The following is a 25,878-nucleotide window of genomic DNA, read 5'->3' on the forward strand; positions in this document are numbered from 1 at the left end:
GATACTGATTTTGCTGAACAGTGGGCAGTCTGGAGATGACATTAGAGGTCCAGTAAGAGCTCTAAAGGAACTGGGAATTGTTCCATTGAGTATTGGTACAGAAAGTGCAGACACTCTTGAGCTCCAAATGATATCCTATAACCCTAACTATGCTCTGTCCATTTCTGATTTTGTGGACCTTCCGACTGTTCAGCAGGACATTTTATTTTTGATAAAGGAAGCTTCTCAACAAAAATCAGTGCCAACAGCTAAATATTTTGGTAAGAAATAATGTATCATATTTGAAACACAAGTTAAATGCCTGCATAAAAATATATTATTTTTCTGTGTATTTAAGTTGCAATTCTTCTGTAAAGAGTAATTATCATAGAAACACATGATTATGTCGGTAATGGGAGCAGCAATATTAATACATCTTGTAATTCATTACAGAATCCACAGGAAAAGATGTTGTGTTTCTGCTTGATGGATCAGATAATACTAGAAATGATTTTGAAGGAATTCGTAGTTTTGTTAAAGAAGTTGTGGAAAACCTTAATTTGGATGACAATAGAGATCAAGTTGCTGTGGTCCAGTACAGCAGTGAGGCCGCAGCTGATTTTACTCTGAATTCATTTTCATCTAAGAATAATGTACTCAGTTCCATCAAATCAATGAAACACAGGGGAGGAAGACCCCTAAACACTGGAGCAGCCCTGCAGTATGTTAGAGACAATATCTTTACTGCTTTGGCTGGGAGCAGAAGCCTGGATGGTGTTGCTCAGATTCTGTTTGTCCTCAGTGGAGGTCGTTCCAATGATGATGTCAGGCGTCCGGCACAAGCACTTCGGGAGCGCAAAATCAAAACGTTTGGCATTGGAGTGAGGAATGCAGATGTGCTGGAGTTGCAGACAATAGCATTCACACCAAGCTATGCTTTTTCTGTTCCTGATTTTGAAAGCCTCAAAAATATTCAGCAAAAAATATCATATCTTGTAAATGATGTTCAAGAAATGCTCCCTACAGCGCCAACCCTTTTAGGTAAGAATGATGGCAATGGGTAAAATGAAAATCAAGATTAGACCAGTAGACTTGTATCCTGTAGAATAAACAATGACTAATTTGTTTTTTGAAATGTGTAGTCAAGAAGTGATAGGTTTATTTTGCATGCAGTACATAACAATACTTACTCCTTAATAGATTCTAATTTATATTTATCTATTTAAAATTCAAGGCCCCAGTATGAAACGGGACATTGTGTTCCTTATTGATGGATCTGATGATGCTATAAACAGATTCACAGCAATACGTGAGTTTGTGACAAATGTAGTGAGAAAATTTGATGTGGATGAGAAGAAAAATCAAGTTGCTGTGGTTCAGTACAGTAATACAGCTGTGGTCGATTTCTATCTAAACACTCACAAAACAAAAGAGAGCACACTCAGTGCAATCAGAAATCTTAAACCCAAGGGCGGAAAACCTCAGTACACTGGGAGAGCACTTGACTTTGTGAAAGATAGTGTATTCTCTCCACTGGCTGGCAGCCGCCGTTCAGAAGGTGCAAATCAAATTTTGGTGCTTTTGGCAAGTGGCAGTTCGCGGGACTCTCCAACAGCACCTGCTGGCGCTCTGAGGAGGATGGGGGTGGTCACCTTTGTAATTGGATCAACAATGATGGATCCCTTTGAGCTACAGAGTGTGGCATTCCAACCTCACTATAGTTATGCCATTTCTAACTTCCACGATCTGCCTAAAATTCAGCAAAACTTAGTGGAAAGACTCTTTCAGCTAAAATCATGGGAAGATCTTAAAGTCATAGGTAAGGAATATACATAATTTTACGTTTTTAATTTATAATTTGTGACATGTATTTTATATATAATGTTTGCATTTATATTTATATTTTACATATTATATAATGCTTTCAGGGGGTGCGGTGGCGCAGTGGGTTGGACCGCAGTCCTGCTCTCCGGTGGGTCTGGGGTTCAAGTCCCGCTTGGGGTGCCTTGCGGCGGACTGGCGTCCCGTCCTGGGTGTGTCCCCTTCCCCCTCCGGCCTTACGCCCTGTGTTGCCGGGTAGGCTCCGGTTCCCCGTGACCCCGTAAGGGACAAGCGGTTCTGAGAATGTGTGTGTGTGTGTGTGTGTATAATGCTTTCATTCCAAAACATGGCTGAAATTTTGAAAAATTAATTGAAATATCTTATATGTCATGTTTTACAGCAGAAGACAAAAAACAGAAAAGAGATATTATTTTCCTTCTGGATGGCTCTGATAACAACAGAAGGGGATTTTCAGCAATGCTTAACTTTGTCAACAGTATTGTTGAAAATCTTGATGTGGAGGAAAAGAAGGACAGAATTGCTCTCATCCAATTTAGTAATGTTGCAGTGGCCAATTTTTATCTTAATTCATTTTTTAACAAAGAAAATGTAATGCGCTCCATAAAAGGGCTTTCACAAAAAGGAGGAAGGCCCTTGAACACTGGAGCAGCACTCAAGTATGTGAAAAACAATATCTTAATTCCATCATCTGGGAGCAGACATCTGGAAGGTGTCCCTCAGATACTGATTCTATTGAGTGGTGGAAGGTCCAGTGACAATATAGATACACCAGCTTCTGCTTTGAAAGATCTCGGGGTCTTGACCTTTGGAATTGGAACAAGGTCCTCCGATATCAAAGAATTACAAAAAATATCTCATGATCCAAATTACATACTGACAGTGCCTGAATTCTCTGACCTCCCTGACATTCGAGAGCAACTTCTATCCTCGATAAATACTGTACACGAAAAAGATTCCATAATAAAACCAACAGCTTTTGGTAAGAATATTTCCCTTTCCAATTTTTTTCCTATTTAGCACCCCATATAACCGTTGCTGTTGGACTACTGAGAAAATACTTCAAGATGAAATACAACTATTTTTAAACGAAAACACTGACTTAGATCATTTAGTGAAAATAACTGCATTTGATTTAAATCCATGCCTGTGAAGCTTACGGTGAGATTGAAAAGGAAAAACGATTGTGGCTGAAATAGCAATGTGATATTTTCTTTCTCTCAATATTTTATTTTTTTTCAAGTTCAACAGGGTGATGCCAAGAAAGATGTTGTTTTCATGCTGGATGGTTCTGAAAGAACGAGAAAGGAATTCCCAGCAATGCAAGACTTTGTTCAGAGAATAGTGGACAAACTTCATGTGAATGAGGGCAATGACAGAGTTTCACTTGTGCAGTACAGCAGAGTTCCACAGGTTCACTTTTATTTAAGCTCATATTCAAAAAAAACCGACATCCTTAATTCTGTCAGAACTGCAAAGCACAAGGGAGGAAGACCACTGAACACTGGAGCAGCCCTCCAGTTTGTCAGAGACAACGTGTTTACCGCTTCCTCTGGGAGCAGGCGCGTGGAAGGTGTTCCTCAGATCCTGATTGTGTTGAGCGCGGGAAGGTCCAACGACAATGTAGATACGCCGGCTTCGGCTTTGAGGGACCTCGGGGTCTTGACCTTTGGAATTGGAACGAGAAACTCAGACACCAGGGAACTGCAGAAGATTTCATACGAGCCCAGCTATGCGCAGTCTGTGTCTGAGTTCTCTGACCTGCCGAGCATCGAGCAACAGCTTGTCTCTTCTGTAGACGTGGTAGTGACCCGCGCCTCACCGGCACCACCGACAGTAATAGGTACAGCTTTGCTGTTCAGTATGCAGAGAAACAGTGTTTTAAAAGTAGATTTGTTCACTGCCTTAGAGATTTGTGTGTCCTTTTGCCTTTAAAGAGGTCGTCTTAAGTTAAACGTTTACTTGTTGAATTGCATCATGTATCTAGAATTTTAACCTAACCGTTTGCCACAGTGATGAGCCCCTTCATGTATGTGAGCGGAGTCAATGTTCCGCTAAAACACTTATTTCAGTGTTCATTCTCTGGGGATCCGCCGTTTGCTGTGTTCGCCTTCTTGCCGTTATTTGGCACAGGAGAAGTTTTCCATTTCCTAGCGCTTTCAAAAAACTTTTGCTTACGATTTTAAAAACATGGCATGTTCATCCTGTTGGCTCAACTTTTAAATGAGTCTAGAAAACTTGTAAAGCTCAGAGCATTTAGCGGTGTGCAATGGATCAAAGCTGATGATTCCTGTGTTTTCGTGTGAATTCTTCGCAGTCGATCGCGGCATTCCCAGAAGGGATGTTGTGTTCCTTCTTGACGGCTCTGACGGCACTAGCAGCGGATTCCCAGCAATGCGAGACTTTGCTCAAAGAATTGTGGAGAAACTCAACGTGGATGAGGGCAATGACAGAGTTGCTGTGGTGCAGTACAGCAGGGAGCCGGAGGCTCAGTTCTACTTGAACACACACTCGAGAAGAGAAGCAGTCCGTGATGCCATCAGAACTCTGAGGCACAAGGGAGGAAGACCACTGAACACTGGAGCAGCCCTCCAGTTTGTCAGAGACAACGTGTTTACCGCTTCCTCTGGGAGCAGGCGCGTGGAAGGTGTTCCTCAGATACTGGTTCTGCTGAATGGCGGAAGGTCCAACGACAATGTAGACACGCCAGCTTCAGCTTTGAAAGGTCTTGGGATCTTGACTATCGGAATTGGAACGAGAAACTCAGACACCAGGGAACTGCAGAAAATATCTCACGATCCAAACTATGCACTTTCAGTGCCTGAATTTTCTGACCTCCCTAACATTCAGCAACAACTTGTGTCCTCCATGAGTACCATACTTGCTAAAGCTACCCCAATAACGCCAACCGTTGTAGGTAAGAATGCAATGTGCGCTGCGAAATTTTCCCTTTGAGAGACCAATGCAGGCTTTAGTGTTGTATGTTGTTTCTTGCACCTTCTCTTATTTGACACATGGAGAGCTGCCACAGCTTTGTTAAATGCACATATTAATGCATTTATGCTTTTCTGTGCGTGTTTGTTCCTGATTGGCGCGAGTCTTTTGCAAAAACGAGCTGCTTGTGTGCGCTGCATTTACTTGAAATATTCATTGTAATGGATTTCACCGATTGGCCGTAACGCCAATCGTTCTCGCTAAGAGCTAAGATCGGTAGACAATGTTTAGGGACAAAACAGTGTCAGAACTGGGAACGGGATTTGTACGGCGACGTTAGTTCAGTCGGTAGAGTGGTACTTTCAGAGAACGAGGAAGAATGTTGCTTTCGTTGACGTTAAGTGTGGAATTTTACATTTGTAAATGCTTCTTTTGTAGTCGAACGGGGTGCTCCCAAGAAAGACGTTGTGTTCCTTCTTGACGGCTCTGATGGCACTAGGAGTGGATTCCCAGCAATGCGAGACTTTGTTCAAAGAATTGTGGAGAAACTCAACGTGGATGAGGGCAATGACAGAGTTGCTGTGGTGCAGTACAGCAGGGAGCCGGAGGCTCAGTTCTACCTGATCACACACTCAAGAAAAGACGAAGTCCGTGATGCCATCAGAAATCTGAGGCACAAGGGAGGAAGACCACTGAACACTGGAGCAGCCCTCCAGTTTGTCAGAGACAACGTGTTTACCGCTTCCTCTGGGAGCAGGCGCGTGGAAGGTGTTCCTCAGATCCTGATTGTGTTGAGCGCGGGAAGGTCCAACGACAATGTAGATACGCCGGCTTCGGCTTTGAGGGACCTCGGGGTCTTGACCTTTGGAATTGGAACGAGAAACTCAGACGCCAGGGAACTGCAGAAGATTTCATACGAGCCCAGCTATGCGCAGTCTGTGTCTGAGTTCTCTGACCTGCCGAGCATCGAGCAACAGCTTGTCTCTTCTGTGGACGTGGTAGTGACCCGCGTCTCACCGGAACCACCGACAGTCATAGGTACGGCCAAGCTGTTTAGTACGCCATGCAGAGTAATCAAGTTTTAAAAGTAGATTTGTTCACTGCCTTAGAGATTTGTGTGTCCTTTTGCCTTTAAAGAGGTCGTCTTAAGTTAAACGTTTACTTGTTGAATTGCATCATGTATCTAGAATGTTAACCTAACCGTTTGCCACAGTGATGAGCCCCTTCATGTATGTGAGCGGAGTCAATGTTCCGCTAAAACACTTATTTCAGTGTTCATTCTCTGGGGATCCGCCATTTGCTGTGTTCGCCTTCTTGCCGTTATTTGGCACAGGAGAAGTTTTCCATTTCCTAGCGCTTTCAAAAAACTTTTGCTTACGATTTTAAAAACATGGCATGTTCATCCTGTTGGCTCAACTTTTAAATGAGTCTAGAAAACTTGTAAAGCTCAGAGCATTTAGCGGTGTGCAATGGATCAAAGCTGATGATTCCTGTGTTTTCGTGTGAATTCTTCGCAGTCGATCGCGGCATTCCCAGAAGGGATGTTGTGTTCCTTCTTGACGGCTCTGACGGCACTAGCAGCGGATTCCCAGCAATGCGAGACTTTGCTCAAAGAATTGTGGAGAAACTCAACGTGGATGAGGGCAATGACAGAGTTGCTGTGGTGCAGTACAGCAGGGAGCCGGAGGCTCAGTTCTACTTGAACACACACTCGAGAAGAGAAGCAGTCCGTGATGCCATCAGAACTCTGAGGCACAAGGGAGGAAGACCACTGAACACTGGAGCAGCCCTCCAGTTTGTCAGAGACAACGTGTTTACCGCTTCCTCTGGGAGCAGGCGCGTGGAAGGTGTTCCTCAGATACTGGTTCTGCTGAATGGCGGAAGGTCCAACGACAATGTAGACACACCAGCTTCAGCTTTGAAAGGTCTTGGGATCTTGACTATCGGAATTGGAACGAGAAACTCAGACACCAGGGAACTGCAGAAAATATCTCACGATCCAAACTATGCACTTTCAGTGCCTGAATTTTCTGACCTCCCTAACATTCAGCAACAACTTGTGTCCTCCATGAGTACCATACTTGCTAAAGCTACCCCAATAACGCCAACCGTTGTAGGTAAGAATGCAATGTGCGCTGCGAAATTTTCCCTTTGAGAGACCAATGCAGGCTTTAGTGTTGTATGTTGTTTCTTGCACCTTCTCTTATTTGACACATGGAGAGCTGCCACAGCTTTGTTAAATGCACATATTAATGCATTTCTGCTTTTCTGTGCGTGTTTGTTCCTGATTGGCGCGAGTCTTTTGCAAAAACGAGCTGCTTGTGTGCGCTGCATTTACTTGAAATATTCATTGTAATGGATTTCACCGATTGGCCGTAACGCCAATCGTTCTCGCTAAGAGCTAAGATCGGTAGACAATGTTTAGGGACAAAACAGTGTCAGAACTGGGAACGGGATTTGTACGGCGACGTTAGTTCAGTCGGTAGAGTGGTACTTTCAGAGAACGAGGAAGAATGTTGCTTTCGTTGACGTTAAGTGTGGAATTTTACATTTGTAAATGCTTCTTTTGTAGTCGAACGGGGTGCTCCCAAGAAAGACGTTGTGTTCCTTCTTGACGGCTCTGATGGCACTAGGAGTGGATTCCCAGCAATGCGAGACTTTGTTCAAAGAATTGTGGAGAAACTCAACGTGGATGAGGGCAATGACAGAGTTGCTGTGGTGCAGTACAGCAGGGAGCCGGAGGCTCAGTTCTACCTGATCACACACTCAAGAAAAGACGAAGTCCGTGATGCCATCAGAAATCTGAGGCACAAGGGAGGAAGACCACTGAACACTGGAGCAGCCCTCCAGTTTGTCAGAGACAACGTGTTTACCGCTTCCTCTGGGAGCAGGCGCGTGGAAGGTGTTCCTCAGATCCTGATTGTGTTGAGCGCGGGAAGGTCCAACGACAATGTAGATACGCCGGCTTCGGCTTTGAGGGACCTCGGGGTCTTGACCTTTGGAATTGGAACGAGAAACTCAGACGCCAGGGAACTGCAGAAGATTTCATACGAGCCCAGCTATGCGCAGTCTGTGTCTGAGTTCTCTGACCTGCCGAGCATCGAGCAACAGCTTGTCTCTTCTGTGGACGTGGTAGTGACCCGCGTCTCACCGGAACCACCGACAGTCATAGGTACGGCCAAGCTGTTTAGTACGCCATGCAGAGTAATCAAGTTTTAAAAGTAGATTTGTTCACTGCCTTAGAGATTTGTGTGTCCTTTTGCCTTTAAAGAGGTCGTCTTAAGTTAAACGTTTACTTGTTGAATTGCATCATGTATCTAGAATTTTAACCTAACCGTTTGCCACAGTGATGAGCCCCTTCATGTATGTGAGCGGAGTCAATGTTCCGCTAAAACACTTATTTCAGTGTTCATTCTCTGGGGATCCGCCGTTTGCTGTGTTCGCCTTCTTGCCGTTATTTGGCACAGGAGAAGTTTTCCATTTCCTAGCGCTTTCAAAAAACTTTTGCTTACGATTTTAAAAACATGGCATGTTCATCCTGTTGGCTCAACTTTTAAATGAGTCTAGAAAACTTGTAAAGCTCAGAGCATTTAGCGGTGTGCAATGGATCAAAGCTGATGATTCCTGTGTTTTCGTGTGAATTCTTCGCAGTCGATCGCGGCATTCCCAGAAGGGATGTTGTGTTCCTTCTTGACGGCTCTGACGGCACTAGCAGCGGATTCCCAGCAATGCGAGACTTTGCTCAAAGAATTGTGGAGAAACTCAACGTGGATGAGGGCAATGACAGAGTTGCTGTGGTGCAGTACAGCAGGGAGCCGGAGGCTCAGTTCTACTTGAACACACACTCGAGAAGAGAAGCAGTCCGTGATGCCATCAGAACTCTGAGGCACAAGGGAGGAAGACCACTGAACACTGGAGCAGCCCTCCAGTTTGTCAGAGACAACGTGTTTACCGCTTCCTCTGGGAGCAGGCGCGTGGAAGGTGTTCCTCAGATACTGGTTCTGCTGAATGGCGGAAGGTCCAACGACAATGTAGACACACCAGCTTCAGCTTTGAAAGGTCTTGGGATCTTGACTATCGGAATTGGAACGAGAAACTCAGACACCAGGGAACTGCAGAAAATATCTCACGATCCAAACTATGCACTTTCAGTGCCTGAATTTTCTGACCTCCCTAACATTCAGCAACAACTTGTGTCCTCCATGAGTACCATACTTGCTAAAGCTACCCCAATAACGCCAACCGTTGTAGGTAAGAATGCAATGTGCGCTGCGAAATTTTCCCTTTGAGAGACCAATGCAGGCTTTAGTGTTGTATGTTGTTTCTTGCACCTTCTCTTATTTGACACATGGAGAGCTGCCACAGCTTTGTTAAATGCACATATTAATGCATTTCTGCTTTTCTGTGCGTGTTTGTTCCTGATTGGCGTGAGTCTTTTGCAAAAACGAGCTGCTTGTGTGCGCTGCATTTACTTGAAATATTCATTGTAATGGATTTCACCGATTGGCCGTAACGCCAATCGTTCTCGCTAAGAGCTAAGATCGGTAGACAATGTTTAGGGACAAAACAGTGTCAGAACTGGGAACGAGATTTGTACGGCGACGTTAGTTCAGTCGGTAGAGTGGTACTTTCAGAGAACGAGGAAGAATGTTGCTTTCGTTGACGTTAAGTGTGGAATTTTACATTTGTAAATGCTTCTTTTGTAGTCGAACGGGGTGCTCCCAAGAAAGACGTTGTGTTCCTTCTTGACGGCTCTGATGGCACTAGGAGTGGATTCCCAGCAATGCGAGACTTTGTTCAAAGAATTGTGGAGAAACTCAACGTGGATGAGGGCAATGACAGAGTTGCTGTGGTGCAGTACAGCAGGGAGCCGGAGGCTCAGTTCTACCTGATCACACACTCAAGAAAAGACGAAGTCCGTGATGCCATCAGAAATCTGAGGCACAAGGGAGGAAGACCACTGAACACTGGAGCAGCCCTCCAGTTTGTCAGAGACAACGTGTTTACCGCTTCCTCTGGGAGCAGGCGCGTGGAAGGTGTTCCTCAGATCCTGATTGTGTTGAGCGCGGGAAGGTCCAACGACAATGTAGATACGCCGGCTTCGGCTTTGAGGGACCTCGGGGTCTTGACCTTTGGAATTGGAACGAGAAACTCAGACGCCAGGGAACTGCAGAAGATTTCATACGAGCCCAGCTATGCGCAGTCTGTGTCTGAGTTCTCTGACCTGCCGAGCATTGAGCAACAGCTTGTCTCTTCTGTGGACGTGGTAGTGACCCGCGTCTCACCGGAACCACCGACAGTCATAGGTACGGCCAAGCTGTTTAGTACGCCATGCAGAGTAATCAAGTTTTAAAAGTAGATTTGTTCACTGCCTTAGAGATTTGTGTGTCCTTTTGCCTTTAAAGAGGTCGTCTTAAGTTAAACGTTTACTTGTTGAATTGCATCATGTATCTAGAATTTTAACCTAACCGTTTGCCACAGTGATGAGCCCCTTCATGTATGTGAGCGGAGTCAATGTTCCGCTAAAACACTTATTTCAGTGTTCATTCTCTGGGGATCCACCATTTGCTGTGTTCGCCTTCTTGCCGTTATTTGGCACAAGAGAAGTTTTCCATTTCCTAGCGCTTTCAAAAAACTTTTGCTTACGATTTTAAAAACATGGCATGTTCATCCTGTTGGCTCAACTTTTAAATGAGTCTTGGAAACTTGTAAAGCTCAGAGCATTTAGCGGTGTGCAATGGATCAAAGCTGATGATTCCTGTGTTTTCGTGTGAATTCTTCGCAGTCGATCGCGGCATTCCCAGAAGGGATGTTGTGTTCCTTCTTGACGGCTCTGACGGCACTAGCAGCGGATTCCCAGCAATGCGAGACTTTGCTCAAAGAATTGTGGAGAAACTCAACGTGGATGAGGGCAATGACAGAGTTGCTGTGGTGCAGTACAGCAGGGAGCCGGAGGCTCAGTTCTACTTGAACACACACTCGAGAAGAGAAGCAGTCCGTGATGCCATCAGAACTCTGAGGCACAAGGGAGGAAGACCACTGAACACTGGAGCAGCCCTCCAGTTTGTCAGAGACAACGTGTTTACCGCTTCCTCTGGGAGCAGGCGCGTGGAAGGTGTTCCTCAGATACTGGTTCTGCTGAATGGCGGAAGGTCCAACGACAATGTAGACACACCAGCTTCAGCTTTGAAAGGTCTTGGGATCTTGACTATCGGAATTGGAACGAGAAACTCAGACACCAGGGAACTGCAGAAAATATCTCACGATCCAAACTATGCACTTTCAGTGCCTGAATTTTCTGACCTCCCTAACATTCAGCAACAACTTGTGTCCTCCATGAGTACCATACTTGCTAAAGCTACCCCAATAACGCCAACCGTTGTAGGTAAGAATGCAATGTGCGCTGCGAAATTTTCCCTTTGAGAGACCAATGCAGGCTTTAGTGTTGTATGTTGTTTCTTGCACCTTCTCTTATTTGACACATGGAGAGCTGCCACAGCTTTGTTAAATGCACATATTAATGCATTTCTGCTTTTCTGTGCGTGTTTCTTACTGATTGGCGCGAGTCTTTTGCAAAAACGAGCTGCTTGTGTGCGCTGCATTTACTTGAAATATTCATTGTAATGGATTTCACCGATTGGCCGTAACGCCAATCGTTCTCGCTAAGAGCTAAGATCGGTAGACAATGTTTAGGGACAAAACAGTGTCAGAACTGGGAACGAGATTTGTACGGCGACGTTAGTTCAGTCGGTAGAGTGGTACTTTCAGAGAACGAGGAAGAATGTTGCTTTCGTTGACGTTAAGTGTGTAATTTTACATTTGTAAATGCTTCTTTTGTAGTCGAACGGGGTGCTCCCAAGAAAGACGTTGTGTTCCTTCTTGACGGCTCTGATGGCACTAGGAGTGGATTCCCAGCAATGCGAGACTTTGTTCAAAGAATTGTGGAGAAACTCAGTGTGGATGAGGGCAAGGACAGAGTTGCTGTGGTGCAGTACAGCAGGGAGCCGGAGGCTCAGTTCTACCTGATCACACACTCAAGAAAAGACGAAGTCCGTGATGCCATCAGAAATCTGAGGCACAAGGGAGGAAGACCACTGAACACTGGAGCAGCCCTCCAGTTTGTCAGAGACAACGTGTTTACCGCTTCCTCTGGGAGCAGGCGCGTGGAAGGTGTTCCTCAGATCCTGATTGTGTTGAGCGGGGGAAGGTCCAACGACAATGTAGATACGCCGGCTTCGGCTTTGAGGGACCTCGGGGTCTTGACCTTTGGAATTGGAACGAGAAACTCAGACGCCAGGGAACTGCAGAAGATTTCATACGAGCCCAGCTATGCGCAGTCTGTGTCTGAGTTCTCTGACCTGCCGAGCATCGAGCAACAGCTTGTCTCTTCTGTGGACGTGGTAGTGACCCGCGTCTCACCGGAACCACCGACAGTCATAGGTACGGCCAAGCTGTTTAGTACGCCATGCAGAGTAATCAAGTTTTAAAAGTAGATTTGTTCACTGCCTTAGAGATTTGTGTGTCCTTTTGCCTTTAAAGAGGTCGTCTTAAGTTAAACGTTTACTTGTTGAATTGCATCATGTATCTAGAATTTTAACCTAACCGTTTGCCACAGTGATGAGCCCCTTCATGTATGTGAGCGGAGTCAATGTTCCGCTAAAACACTTATTTCAGTGTTCATTCTCTGGGGATCCGCCATTTGCTGTGTTCGCCTTCTTGCCGTTATTTGGCACAGGAGAAGTTTTCCATTTCCTAGCGCTTTCAAAAAACTTTTGCTTACGATTTTAAAAACATGGCATGTTCATCCTGTTGGCTCAACTTTTAAATGAGTCTAGAAAACTTGTAAAGCTCAGAGCATTTAGCGGTGTGCAATGGATCAAAGCTGATGATTCCTGTGTTTTCGTGTGAATTCTTCGCAGTCGATCGCGGCATTCCCAGAAGGGATGTTGTGTTCCTTCTTGACGGCTCTGACGGCACTAGCAGCGGATTCCCAGCAATGCGAGACTTTGCTCAAAGAATTGTGGAGAAACTCAACGTGGATGAGGGCAATGACAGAGTTGCTGTGGTGCAGTACAGCAGGGAGCCGGAGGCTCAGTTCTACTTGAACACACACTCGAGAAGAGAAGCAGTCCGTGATGCCATCAGAACTCTGAGGCACAAGGGAGGAAGACCACTGAACACTGGAGCAGCCCTCCAGTTTGTCAGAGACAACGTGTTTACCGCTTCCTCTGGGAGCAGGCGCGTGGAAGGTGTTCCTCAGATACTGGTTCTGCTGAATGGCGGAAGGTCCAACGACAATGTAGACACACCAGCTTCAGCTTTGAAAGGTCTTGGGATCTTGACTATCGGAATTGGAACGAGAAACTCAGACACCAGGGAACTGCAGAAAATATCTCACGATCCAAACTATGCACTTTCAGTGCCTGAATTTTCTGACCTCCCTAACATTCAGCAACAACTTGTGTCCTCCATGAGTACCATACTTGCTAAAGCTACCCAATAACGCCAACCGTTGTAGGTAAGAATGCAATGTGCGCTGCGAAATTTTCCCTTTGAGAGACCAATGCAGGCTTTAGTGTTGTATGTTGTTTCTTGCACCTTCTCTTATTTGACACATGGAGAGCTGCCACAGCTTTGTTAAATGCACATATTAATGCATTTCTGCTTTTCTGTGCGTGTTTCTTACTGATTGGCGCGAGTCTTTTGCAAAAACGAGCTGCTTGTGTGCGCTGCATTTACTTGAAATATTCATTGTAATGGATTTCACCGATTGGCCGTAACGCCAATCGTTCTCGCTAAGAGCTAAGATCGGTAGACAATGTTTAGGGACAAAACAGTGTCAGAACTGGGAACGAGATTTGTACGGCGACGTTAGTTCAGTCGGTAGAGTGGTACTTTCAGAGAACGAGGAAGAATGTTGCTTTCGTTGACGTTAAGTGTGTAATTTTACATTTGTAAATGCTTCTTTTGTAGTCGAACGGGGTGCTCCCAAGAAAGACGTTGTGTTCCTTCTTGACGGCTCTGATGGCACTAGGAGTGGATTCCCAGCAATGCGAGACTTTGTTCAAAGAATTGTGGAGAAACTCAACGTGGATGAGGGCAATGACAGAGTTGCTGTGGTGCAGTACAGCAGGGAGCCGGAGGCTCAGTTCTACCTGATCACACACTCAAGAAAAGACGAAGTCCGTGATGCCATCAGAAATCTGAGGCACAAGGGAGGAAGACCACTGAACACTGGAGCAGCCCTCCAGTTTGTCAGAGACAACGTGTTTACCGCTTCCTCTGGGAGCAGGCGCGTGGAAGGTGTTCCTCAGATCCTGATTGTGTTGAGCGGGGGAAGGTCCAACGACAATGTAGATACGCCGGCTTCGGCTTTGAGGGACCTCGGGGTCTTGACCTTTGGAATTGGAACGAGAAACTCAGACGCCAGGGAACTGCAGAAGATTTCATACGAGCCCAGCTATGCGCAGTCTGTGTCTGAGTTCTCTGACCTGCCGAGCATCGAGCAACAGCTTGTCTCTTCTGTGGACGTGGTAGTGACCCGCGTCTCACCGGAACCACCGACAGTCATAGGTACGGCCAAGCTGTTTAGTACGCCATGCAGAGTAATCAAGTTTTAAAAGTAGATTTGTTCACTGCCTTAGAGATTTGTGTGTCCTTTTGCCTTTAAAGAGGTCGTCTTAAGTTAAACGTTTACTTGTTGAATTGCATCATGTATCTAGAATTTTAACCTAACCGTTTGCCACAGTGATGAGCCCCTTCATGTATGTGAGCGGAGTCAATGTTCCGCTAAAACACTTATTTCAGTGTTCATTCTCTGGGGATCCGCCATTTGCTGTGTTCGCCTTCTTGCCGTTATTTGGCACAGGAGAAGTTTTCCATTTCCTAGCGCTTTCAAAAAACTTTTGCTTACGATTTTAAAAACATGGCATGTTCATCCTGTTGGCTCAACTTTTAAATGAGTCTAGAAAACTTGTAAAGCTCAGAGCATTTAGCGGTGTGCAATGGATCAAAGCTGATGATTCCTGTGTTTTCGTGTGAATTCTTCGCAGTCGATCGCGGCATTCCCAGAAGGGATGTTGTGTTCCTTCTTGACGGCTCTGACGGCACTAGCAGCGGATTCCCAGCAATGCGAGACTTTGCTCAAAGAATTGTGGAGAAACTCAACGTGGATGAGGGCAATGACAGAGTTGCTGTGGTGCAGTACAGCAGGGAGCCGGAGGCTCAGTTCTACTTGAACACACACTCGAGAAGAGAAGCAGTCCGTGATGCCATCAGAACTCTGAGGCACAAGGGAGGAAGACCACTGAACACTGGAGCAGCCCTCCAGTTTGTCAGAGACAACGTGTTTACCGCTTCCTCTGGGAGCAGGCGCGTGGAAGGTGTTCCTCAGATACTGGTTCTGCTGAATGGCGGAAGGTCCAACGACAATGTAGACACACCAGCTTCAGCTTTGAAAGGTCTTGGGATCTTGACTATCGGAATTGGAACGAGAAACTCAGACACCAGGGAACTGCAGAAAATATCTCACGATCCAAACTATGCACTTTCAGTGCCTGAATTTTCTGACCTCCCTAACATTCAGCAACAACTTGTGTCCTCCATGAGTACCATACTTGCTAAAGCTACCCCAATAACGCCAACCGTTGTAGGTAAGAATGCAATGTGCGCTGCGAAATTTTCCCTTTGAGAGACCAATGCAGGCTTTAGTGTTGTATGTTGTTTCTTGCACCTTCTCTTATTTGACACATGGAGAGCTGCCACAGCTTTGTTAAATGCACATATTAATGCATTTCTGCTTTTCTGTGCGTGTTTGTTCCTGATTGGCGCGAGTCTTTTGCAAAAACGAGCTGCTTGTGTGCGCTGCATTTACTTGAAATATTCATTGTAATGGATTTCACCGATTGGCCGTAACGCCAATCGTTCTCGCTAAGAGCTAAGATCGGTAGACAATGTTTAGGGACAAAACAGTGTCAGAACTGGGAACGAGATTTGTACGGCGACGTTAGTTCAGTCGGTAGAGTGGTACTTTCAGAGAACGAGGAAGAATGTTGCTTTCGTTGACGTTAAGTGTGGAATTTTACATTTGTAAATGCTTCTTTTGTAGTCGAACGGGGTGCTCCCAAGAAAGACGTTGTGTTCCTTCTTGACGGCTCTGATGGCACTAGGAGTGGATTCCCAGCAATGCGAGACTTTGTTCAAAGAATTGTGGAGAAACTCAACGTGGATGAGGGCAATGACAGAGTTGCTGTGGTGCAGTACAGCAGGGAGCCGGAGGCTCAGTTCTACCTGATCACACACTCAAGAAAAGACGAAGTCCGTGATGCCATCAGAAATCTGAGGCACAAGGGAGGAAGACCACTGAACACTGGAGCAGCCCTCCAGTTTGTCAGAGACAACGTGTTTACCGCTTCCTCTGGGAGCAGGCGCGTGGAAGGTGTTCCTCAGATCCTGATTGTGTTGAGCGGGGGAAGGTCCAACGACAATGTAGATACGCCGGCTTCGGCTTTGAGGGACCTCGGGGTCTTGACCTTTGGAATTGGAACGAGAAACTCAGACGCCAGGGAACTGCAGAAGATTTCATACGAGCCCAGCTATGCGCAGTCTGTGTCTGAGTTCTCTGACCTGCCGAGCATCGAGCAACAGCTTGTCTCTTCTGTGGACGTGGTAGTGACCCGCGTCTCACCGGAACCACCGACAGTCATAGGTACGGCCAAGCTGTTTAGTACGCCATGCAGAGTAATCAAGTTTTAAAAGTAGATTTGTTCACTGCCTTAGAGATTTGTGTGTCCTTTTGCCTTTAAAGAGGTCGTCTTAAGTTAAACGTTTACTTGTTGAATTGCATCATGTATCTAGAATTTTAACCTAACCGTTTGCCACAGTGATGAGCCCCTTCATGTATGTGAGCGGAGTCAATGTTCCGCTAAAACACTTATTTCAGTGTTCATTCTCTGGGGATCCGCCATTTGCTGTGTTCGCCTTCTTGCCGTTATTTGGCACAGGAGAAGTTTTCCATTTCCTAGCGCTTTCAAAAAACTTTTGCTTACGATTTTAAAAACATGGCATGTTCATCCTGTTGGCTCAACTTTTAAATGAGTCTAGAAAACTTGTAAAGCTCAGAGCATTTAGCGGTGTGCAATGGATCAAAGCTGATGATTCCTGTGTTTTCGTGTGAATTCTTCGCAGTCGATCGCGGCATTCCCAGAAGGGATGTTGTGTTCCTTCTTGACGGCTCTGACGGCACTAGCAGCGGATTCCCAGCAATGCGAGACTTTGCTCAAAGAATTGTGGAGAAACTCAACGTGGATGAGGGCAATGACAGAGTTGCTGTGGTGCAGTACAGCAGGGAGCCGGAGGCTCAGTTCTACTTGAACACACACTCGAGAAGAGAAGCAGTCCGTGATGCCATCAGAACTCTGAGGCACAAGGGAGGAAGACCACTGAACACTGGAGCAGCCCTCCAGTTTGTCAGAGACAACGTGTTTACCGCTTCCTCTGGGAGCAGGCGCGTGGAAGGTGTTCCTCAGATACTGGTTCTGCTGAATGGCGGAAGGTCCAACGACAATGTAGACACACCAGCTTCAGCTTTGAAAGGTCTTGGGATCTTGACTATCGGAATTGGAACGAGAAACTCAGACACCAGGGAACTGCAGAAAATATCTCACGATCCAAACTATGCACTTTCAGTGCCTGAATTTTCTGACCTCCCTAACATTCAGCAACAACTTGTGTCCTCCATGAGTACCATACTTGCTAAAGCTACCCCAATAACGCCAACCGTTGTAGGTAAGAATGCAATGTGCGCTGCGAAATTTTCCCTTTGAGAGACCAATGCAGGCTTTAGTGTTGTATGTTGTTTCTTGCACCTTCTCTTATTTGACACATGGAGAGCTGCCACAGCTTTGTTAAATGCACATATTAATGCATTTCTGCTTTTCTGTGCGTGTTTCTTACTGATTGGCGCGAGTCTTTTGCAAAAACGAGCTGCTTGTGTGCGCTGCATTTACTTGAAATATTCATTGTAATGGATTTCACCGATTGGCCGTAACGCCAATCGTTCTCGCTAAGAGCTAAGATCGGTAGACAATGTTTAGGGACAAAACAGTGTCAGAACTGGGAACGAGATTTGTACGGCGACGTTAGTTCAGTCGGTAGAGTGGTACTTTCAGAGAACGAGGAAGAATGTTGCTTTCGTTGACGTTAAGTGTGGAATTTTACATTTGTAAATGCTTCTTTTGTAGTCGAACGGGGTGCTCCCAAGAAAGACGTTGTGTTCCTTCTTGACGGCTCTGATGGCACTAGGAGTGGATTCCCAGCAATGCGAGACTTTGTTCAAAGAATTGTGGAGAAACTCAACGTGGATGAGGGCAATGACAGAGTTGCTGTGGTGCAGTACAGCAGGGAGCCGGAGGCTCAGTTCTACCTGATCACACACTCAAGAAAAGACGAAGTCCGTGATGCCATCAGAACTCTGAGGCACAAGGGAGGAAGACCACTGAACACTGGAGCAGCCCTCCAGTTTGTCAGAGACAACGTGTTTACCGCTTCCTCTGGGAGCAGGCGCGTGGAAGGTGTTCCTCAGATCCTGATTGTGTTGAGCGGGGGAAGGTCCAACGACAATGTAGATACGCCGGCTTCGGCTTTGAGGGACCTCGGGGTCTTGACCTTTGGAATTGGAACGAGAAACTCAGACGCCAGGGAACTGCAGAAGATTTCATACGAGCCCAGCTATGCGCAGTCTGTGTCTGAGTTCTCTGACCTGCCGAGCATCGAGCAACAGCTTGTCTCTTCTGTGGACGTGGTAGTGACCCGCGTCTCACCGGAACCACCGACAGTCATAGGTACGGCCAAGCTGTTTAGTACGCCATGCAGAGTAATCAAGTTTTAAAAGTAGATTTGTTCACTGCCTTAGAGATTTGTGTGTCCTTTTGCCTATAAAGAGGTCGTCTTAAGTTAAACGTTTACTTGTTGAATTGCATCATGTATCTAGAATGTTAACCTAACCGTTTGCCACAGTGATGAGCCCCTTCATGTATGTGAGCGGAGTCAATGTTCCGCTAAAACACTTATTTCAGTGTTCATTCTCTGGGGATCCGCCATTTGCTGTGTTCGCCTTCTTGCCGTTATTTGGCACAGGAGAAGTTTTCCATTTCCTAGCGCTTTCAAAAACTTTTGCTTACGATTTTAAAAACATGGCATGTTCATCCTGTTGGCTCAACTTTTAAATGAGTCTAGAAAACTTGTAAAGCTCAGAGCATTTAGCGGTGTGCAATGGATCAAAGCTGATGATTCCTGTGTTTTCGTGTGAATTCTTCGCAGTCGATCGCGGCATTCCCAGAAGGGATGTTGTGTTCCTTCTTGACGGCTCTGACGGCACTAGCAGCGGATTCCCAGCAATGCGAGACTTTGCTCAAAGAATTGTGGAGAAACTCAACGTGGATGAGGGCAATGACAGAGTTGCTGTGGTGCAGTACAGCAGGGAGCCGGAGGCTCAGTTCTACTTGAACACACACTCGAGAAGAGAAGCAGTCCGTGATGCCATCAGAACTCTGAGGCACAAGGGAGGAAGACCACTGAACACTGGAGCAGCCCTCCAGTTTGTCAGAGACAACGTGTTTACCGCTTCCTCTGGGAGCAGGCGCGTGGAAGGTGTTCCTCAGATACTGGTTCTGCTGAATGGCGGAAGGTCCAACGACAATGTAGACACACCAGCTTCAGCTTTGAAAGGTCTTGGGATCTTGACTATCGGAATTGGAACGAGAAACTCAGACACCAGGGAACTGCAGAAAATATCTCACGATCCAAACTATGCACTTTCAGTGCCTGAATTTTCTGACCTCCCTAACATTCAGCAACAACTTGTGTCCTCCATGAGTACCATACTTGCTAAAGCTACCCCAATAACGCCAACCGTTGTAGGTAAGAATGCAATGTGCGCTGCGAAATTTTCCCTTTGAGAGACCAATGCAGGCTTTAGTGTTGTATGTTGTTTCTTGCACCTTCTCTTATTTGACACATGGAGAGCTGCCACAGCTTTGTTAAATGCACATATTAATGCATTTATGCTTGTGTGTGCGTGTTTGTTCCTGATTGGCGCGAGTCTTTTGCAAAAACGAGCTGCTTGTGTGCGCTGCATTTACTTGAAATATTCATTGTAATGGATTTCACCGATTGGCCGTAACGCCAATCGTTCTCGCTAAGAGCTAAGATCGGTAGACAATGTTTAGGGACAAAACAGTGTCAGAACTGGGAACGAGATTTGTACGGCGACATTAGTTCAGTCGGTAGAGTGGTACTTTCAGAGAACGAGGAAGAATGTTGCTTTCGTTGACGTTAAGTGTGGAATTTTACATTTGTAAATGCTTCTTTTGTAGTCGAACGGGGTGCTCCCAAGAAAGACGTTGTGTTCCTTCTTGACGGCTCTGATGGCACTAGGAGTGGATTCCCAGCAATGCGAGACTTTGTTCAAAGAATTGTGGAGAAACTCAACGTGGATGAGGGCAATGACAGAGTTGCTGTGGTGCAGTACAGCAGGGAGCCGGAGGCTCAGTTCTACCTGATCACACACTCAAGAAAAGACGAAGTCCGTGATGCCATCAGAACTCTGAGGCACAAGGGAGGAAGACCACTGAACACTGGAGCAGCCCTCCAGTTTGTCAGAGACAACGTGTTTACTGCTTCCTCTGGGAGCAGGCGCGTGGAAGGTGTTCCTCAGATCCTGATTGTGTTGAGCGCGGGAAGGTCCAACGACAATGTAGATACGCCGGCTTCGGCTTTGAGGGACCTCGGGGTCTTGACCTTTGGAATTGGAACGAGAAACTCAGACGCCAGGGAACTGCAGAAGATTTCATACGAGCCCAGCTATGCGCAGTCTGTGTCTGAGTTCTCTGACCTGCCGAGCATCGAGCAACAGCTTGTCTCTTCTGTGGACGTGGTAGTGACCCGCGTCTCACCGGAACCACCGACAGTCATAGGTACGGCCAAGCTGTTTAGTACGCCATGCAGAGTAATCAAGTTTTAAAAGTAGATTTGTTCACTGCCTTAGAGATTTGTGTGTCCTTTTGCCTTTAAAGAGGTCGTCTTAAGTTAAACGTTTACTTGTTGAATTGCATCATGTATCTAGAATGTTAACCTAACCGTTTGCCACAGTGATGAGCCCCTTCATGTATGTGAGCGGAGTCAATGTTCCGCTAAAACACTTATTTCAGTGTTCATTCTCTGGGGATCCACCATTTGCTGTGTTCGCCTTCTTGCCGTTATTTGGCACAAGAGAAGTTTTCCATTTCCTAGCGCTTTCAAAAAACTTTTGCTTACGATTTTAAAAACATGGCATGTTCATCCTGTTGGCTCAACTTTTAAATGAGTCTAGAAAACTTGTAAAGCTCAGAGCATTTAGCGGTGTGCAATGGATCAAAGCTGATGATTCCTGTGTTTTCGTGTGAATTCTTCGCAGTCGATCGCGGCATTCCCAGAAGGGATGTTGTGTTCCTTCTTGACGGCTCTGACGGCACTAGCAGCGGATTCCCAGCAATGCGAGACTTTGCTCAAAGAATTGTGGAGAAACTCAACGTGGATGAGGGCAATGACAGAGTTGCTGTGGTGCAGTACAGCAGGGAGCCGGAGGCTCAGTTCTACTTGAACACACACTCGAGAAGAGAAGCAGTCCGTGATGCCATCAGAACTCTGAGGCACAAGGGAGGAAGACCACTGAACACTGGAGCAGCCCTCCAGTTTGTCAGAGACAACGTGTTTACCGCTTCCTCTGGGAGCAGGCGCGTGGAAGGTGTTCCTCAGATACTGGTTCTGCTGAATGGCGGAAGGTCCAACGACAATGTAGACACACCAGCTTCAGCTTTGAAAGGTCTTGGGATCTTGACTATCGGAATTGGAACGAGAAACTCAGACACCAGGGAACTGCAGAAAATATCTCACGATCCAAACTATGCACTTTCAGTGCCTGAATTTTCTGACCTCCCTAACATTCAGCAACAACTTGTGTCCTCCATGAGTACCATACTTGCTAAAGCTACCCCAATAACGCCAACCGTTGTAGGTAAGAATGCAATGTGCGCTGCGAAATTTTCCCTTTGAGAGACCAATGCAGGCTTTAGTGTTGTATGTTGTTTCTTGCACCTTCTCTTATTTGACACATGGAGAGCTGCCACAGCTTTGTTAAATGCACATATTAATGCATTTCTGCTTTTCTGTGCGTGTTTGTTCCTGATTGGCGTGAGTCTTTTGCAAAAACGAGCTGCTTGTGTGCGCTGCATTTACTTGAAATATTCATTGTAATGGATTTCACCGATTGGCCGTAACGCCAATCGTTCTCGCTAAGAGCTAAGATCGGTAGACAATGTTTAGGGACAAAACAGTGTCAGAACTGGGAACGAGATTTGTACGGCGACATTAGTTCAGTCGGTAGAGTGGTACTTTCAGAGAACGAGGAAGAATGTTGCTTTCGTTGACGTTAAGTGTGGAATTTTACATTTGTAAATGCTTCTTTTGTAGTCGAACGGGGTGCTCCCAAGAAAGACGTTGTGTTCCTTCTTGACGGCTCTGATGGCACTAGGAGTGGATTCCCAGCAATGCGAGACTTTGTTCAAAGAATTGTGGAGAAACTCAACGTGGATGAGGGCAATGACAGAGTTGCTGTGGTGCAGTACAGCAGGGAGCCGGAGGCTCAGTTCTACCTGATCACACACTCAAGAAAAGACGAAGTCCGTGATGCCATCAGAACTCTGAGGCACAAGGGAGGAAGACCACTGAACACTGGAGCAGCCCTCCAGTTTGTCAGAGACAACGTGTTTACTGCTTCCTCTGGGAGCAGGCGCGTGGAAGGTGTTCCTCAGATCCTGATTGTGTTGAGCGCGGGAAGGTCCAACGACAATGTAGATACGCCGGCTTCGGCTTTGAGGGACCTCGGGGTCTTGACCTTTGGAATTGGAACGAGAAACTCAGACGCCAGGGAACTGCAGAAGATTTCATACGAGCCCAGCTATGCGCAGTCTGTGTCTGAGTTCTCTGACCTGCCGAGCATCGAGCAACAGCTTGTCTCTTCTGTGGACGTGGTAGTGACCCGCGTCTCACCGGAACCACCGACAGTCATAGGTACGGCCAAGCTGTTTAGTACGCCATGCAGAGTAATCAAGTTTTAAAAGTAGATTTGTTCACTGCCTTAGAGATTTGTGTGTCCTTTTGCCTTTAAAGAGGTCGTCTTAAGTTAAACGTTTACTTGTTGAATTGCATCATGTATCTAGAATTTTAACCTAACCGTTTGCCACAGTGATGAGCCCCTTCATGTATGTGAGCGGAGTCAATGTTCCGCTAAAACACTTATTTCAGTGTTCATTCTCTGGGGATCCGCCATTTGCTGTGTTCGCCTTCTTGCCGTTATTTGGCACAGGAGAAGTTTTCCATTTCCTAGCGCTTTCAAAAACTTTTGCTTACGATTTTAAAAACATGGCATGTTCATCCTGTTGGCTCAACTTTTAAATGAGTCTAGAAAACTTGTAAAGCTCAGAGCATTTAGCGGTGTGCAATGGATCAAAGCTGATGATTCCTGTGTTTTCGTGTGAATTCTTCGCAGTCGATCGCGGCATTCCCAGAAGGGATGTTGTGTTCCTTCTTGACGGCTCTGACGGCACTAGCAGCGGATTCCCAGCAATGCGAGACTTTGCTCAAAGAATTGTGGAGAAACTCAACGTGGATGAGGGCAATGACAGAGTTGCTGTGGTGCAGTACAGCAGGGAGCCGGAGGCTCAGTTCTACTTGAACACACACTCGAGAAGAGAAGCAGTCCGTGATGCCATCAGAACTCTGAGGCACAAGGGAGGAAGACCACTGAACACTGGAGCAGCCCTCCAGTTTGTCAGAGACAACGTGTTTACCGCTTCTTCTGGGAGCAGGCGCGTGGAAGGTGTTCCTCAGATACTGGTTCTGCTGAATGGCGGAAGGTCCAACGACAATGTAGACACACCAGCTTCAGCTTTGAAAGGTCTTGGGATCTTGACTATCGGAATTGGAACGAGAAACTCAGACACCAGGGAACTGCAGAAAATATCTCACGATCCAAACTATGCACTTTCAGTGCCTGAATTTTCTGACCTCCCTAACATTCAGCAACAACTTGTGTCCTCCATGAGTACCATACTTGCTAAAGCTACCCCAATAACGCCAACCGTTGTAGGTAAGAATGCAATGTGCGCTGCGAAATTTTCCCTTTGAGAGACCAATGCAGGCTTTAGTGTTGTATGTTGTTTCTTGCACCTTCTCTTATTTGACACATGGAGAGCTGCCACAGCTTTGTTAAATGCACATATTAATGCATTTCTGCTTTTCTGTGCGTGTTTGTTCCTGATTGGCGTGAGTCTTTTGCAAAAACGAGCTGCTTGTGTGCGCTGCATTTACTTGAAATATTCATTGTAATGGATTTCACCGATTGGCCGTAACGCCAATCGTTCTCGCTAAGAGCTAAGATCGGTAGACAATGTTTAGGGACAAAACAGTGTCAGAACTGGGAACGAGATTTGTACGGCGACAGTTAGTTCAGTCGGTAGAGTGGTACTTTCAGAGAACGAGGAAGAATGTTGCTTTCGTTGACGTTAAGTGTGGAATTTTACATTTGTAAATGCTTCTTTTGTAGTCGAACGGGGTGCTCCCAAGAAAGACGTTGTGTTCCTTCTTGACGGCTCTGATGGCACTAGGAGTGGATTCCCAGCAATGCGAGACTTTGTTCAAAGAATTGTGGAGAAACTCAACGTGGATGAGGGCAATGACAGAGTTGCTGTGGTGCAGTACAGCAGGGAGCCGGAGGCTCAGTTCTACCTGATCACACACTCAAGAAAAGACGAAGTCCGTGATGCCATCAGAAATCTGAGGCACAAGGGAGGAAGACCACTGAACACTGGAGCAGCCCTCCAGTTTGTCAGAGACAACGTGTTTACCGCTTCCTCTGGGAGCAGGCGCGTGGAAGGTGTTCCTCAGATCCTGATTGTGTTGAGCGGGGGAAGGTCCAACGACAATGTAGATACGCCGGCTTCGGCTTTGAGGGACCTCGGGGTCTTGACCTTTGGAATTGGAACGAGAAACTCAGACGCCAGGGAACTGCAGAAGATTTCATACGAGCCCAGCTATGCGCAGTCTGTGTCTGAGTTCTCTGACCTGCCGAGCATCGAGCAACAGCTTGTCTCTTCTGTGGACGTGGTAGTGACCCGCGTCTCACCGGAACCACCGACAGTCATAGGTACGGCCAAGCTGTTTAGTACGCCATGCAGAGTAATCAAGTTTTAAAAGTAGATTTGTTCACTGCCTTAGAGATTTGTGTGTCCTTTTGCCTTTAAAGAGGTCGTCTTAAGTTAAACGTTTACTTGTTGAATTGCATCATGTATCTAGAATTTTAACCTAACCGTTTGCCACAGTGATGAGCCCCTTCATGTATGTGAGCGGAGTCAATGTTCCGCTAAAACACTTATTTCAGTGTTCATTCTCTGGGGATCCGCCATTTGCTGTGTTCGCCTTCTTGCCGTTATTTGGCACAGGAGAAGTTTTCCATTTCCTAGCGCTTTCAAAAAACTTTTGCTTACGATTTTAAAAACATGGCATGTTCATCCTGTTGGCTCAACTTTTAAATGAGTCTAGAAAACTTGTAAAGCTCAGAGCATTTAGCGGTGTGCAATGGATCAAAGCTGATGATTCCTGTGTTTTCGTGTGAATTCTTCGCAGTCGATCGCGGCATTCCCAGAGGGATGTTGTGTTCCTTCTTGACGGCTCTGACGGCACTAGCAGCGGATTCCCAGCAAGTGCGAGACTTTGCTCAAAGAATTGTGGAGAAACTCACGTGGATGAGGGCAATGACAGAGTTGCTGTGGTGCAGTACAGCAGGGAGCCGGAGGCTCAGTTCTACTTGAACACACACTCGAGAAGATGAAGCAGTCCGTGATGCCATCAGAACTCTGAGGCACAAGGGAGGAAGACCACTGAACACTGGAGCAGCCCTCCAGTTTGTCAGAGACAACGTGTTTACCGCTTCCTCTGGGAGCAGGCGCCTGGAAGGTGTTCCTCAGATACTGGTTCTGCTGAATGGCGGAAGGTCCAACGACAATGTAGACACACCAGCTTCAGCTTTGA

At 46.3% G+C, this 25,878-nt stretch overlaps 1 protein-coding gene across 2 annotated transcripts in view; it reads left to right on the forward strand.

Annotated features, from left to right (window-relative positions):
• col6a3 (collagen, type VI, alpha 3) overlaps positions 1 to 25,878 on the forward strand; it is a 120,622-nt gene that overhangs the window by 20,600 nt on the left and 74,144 nt on the right. The window lies entirely within an intron of this gene.

This window comes from Scleropages formosus, chromosome 24 (assembly GCF_900964775.1).
Source record: "Scleropages formosus chromosome 24, fSclFor1.1, whole genome shotgun sequence".
Classification (NCBI taxonomy): Eukaryota; Metazoa; Chordata; class Actinopteri; order Osteoglossiformes; family Osteoglossidae; genus Scleropages; species Scleropages formosus.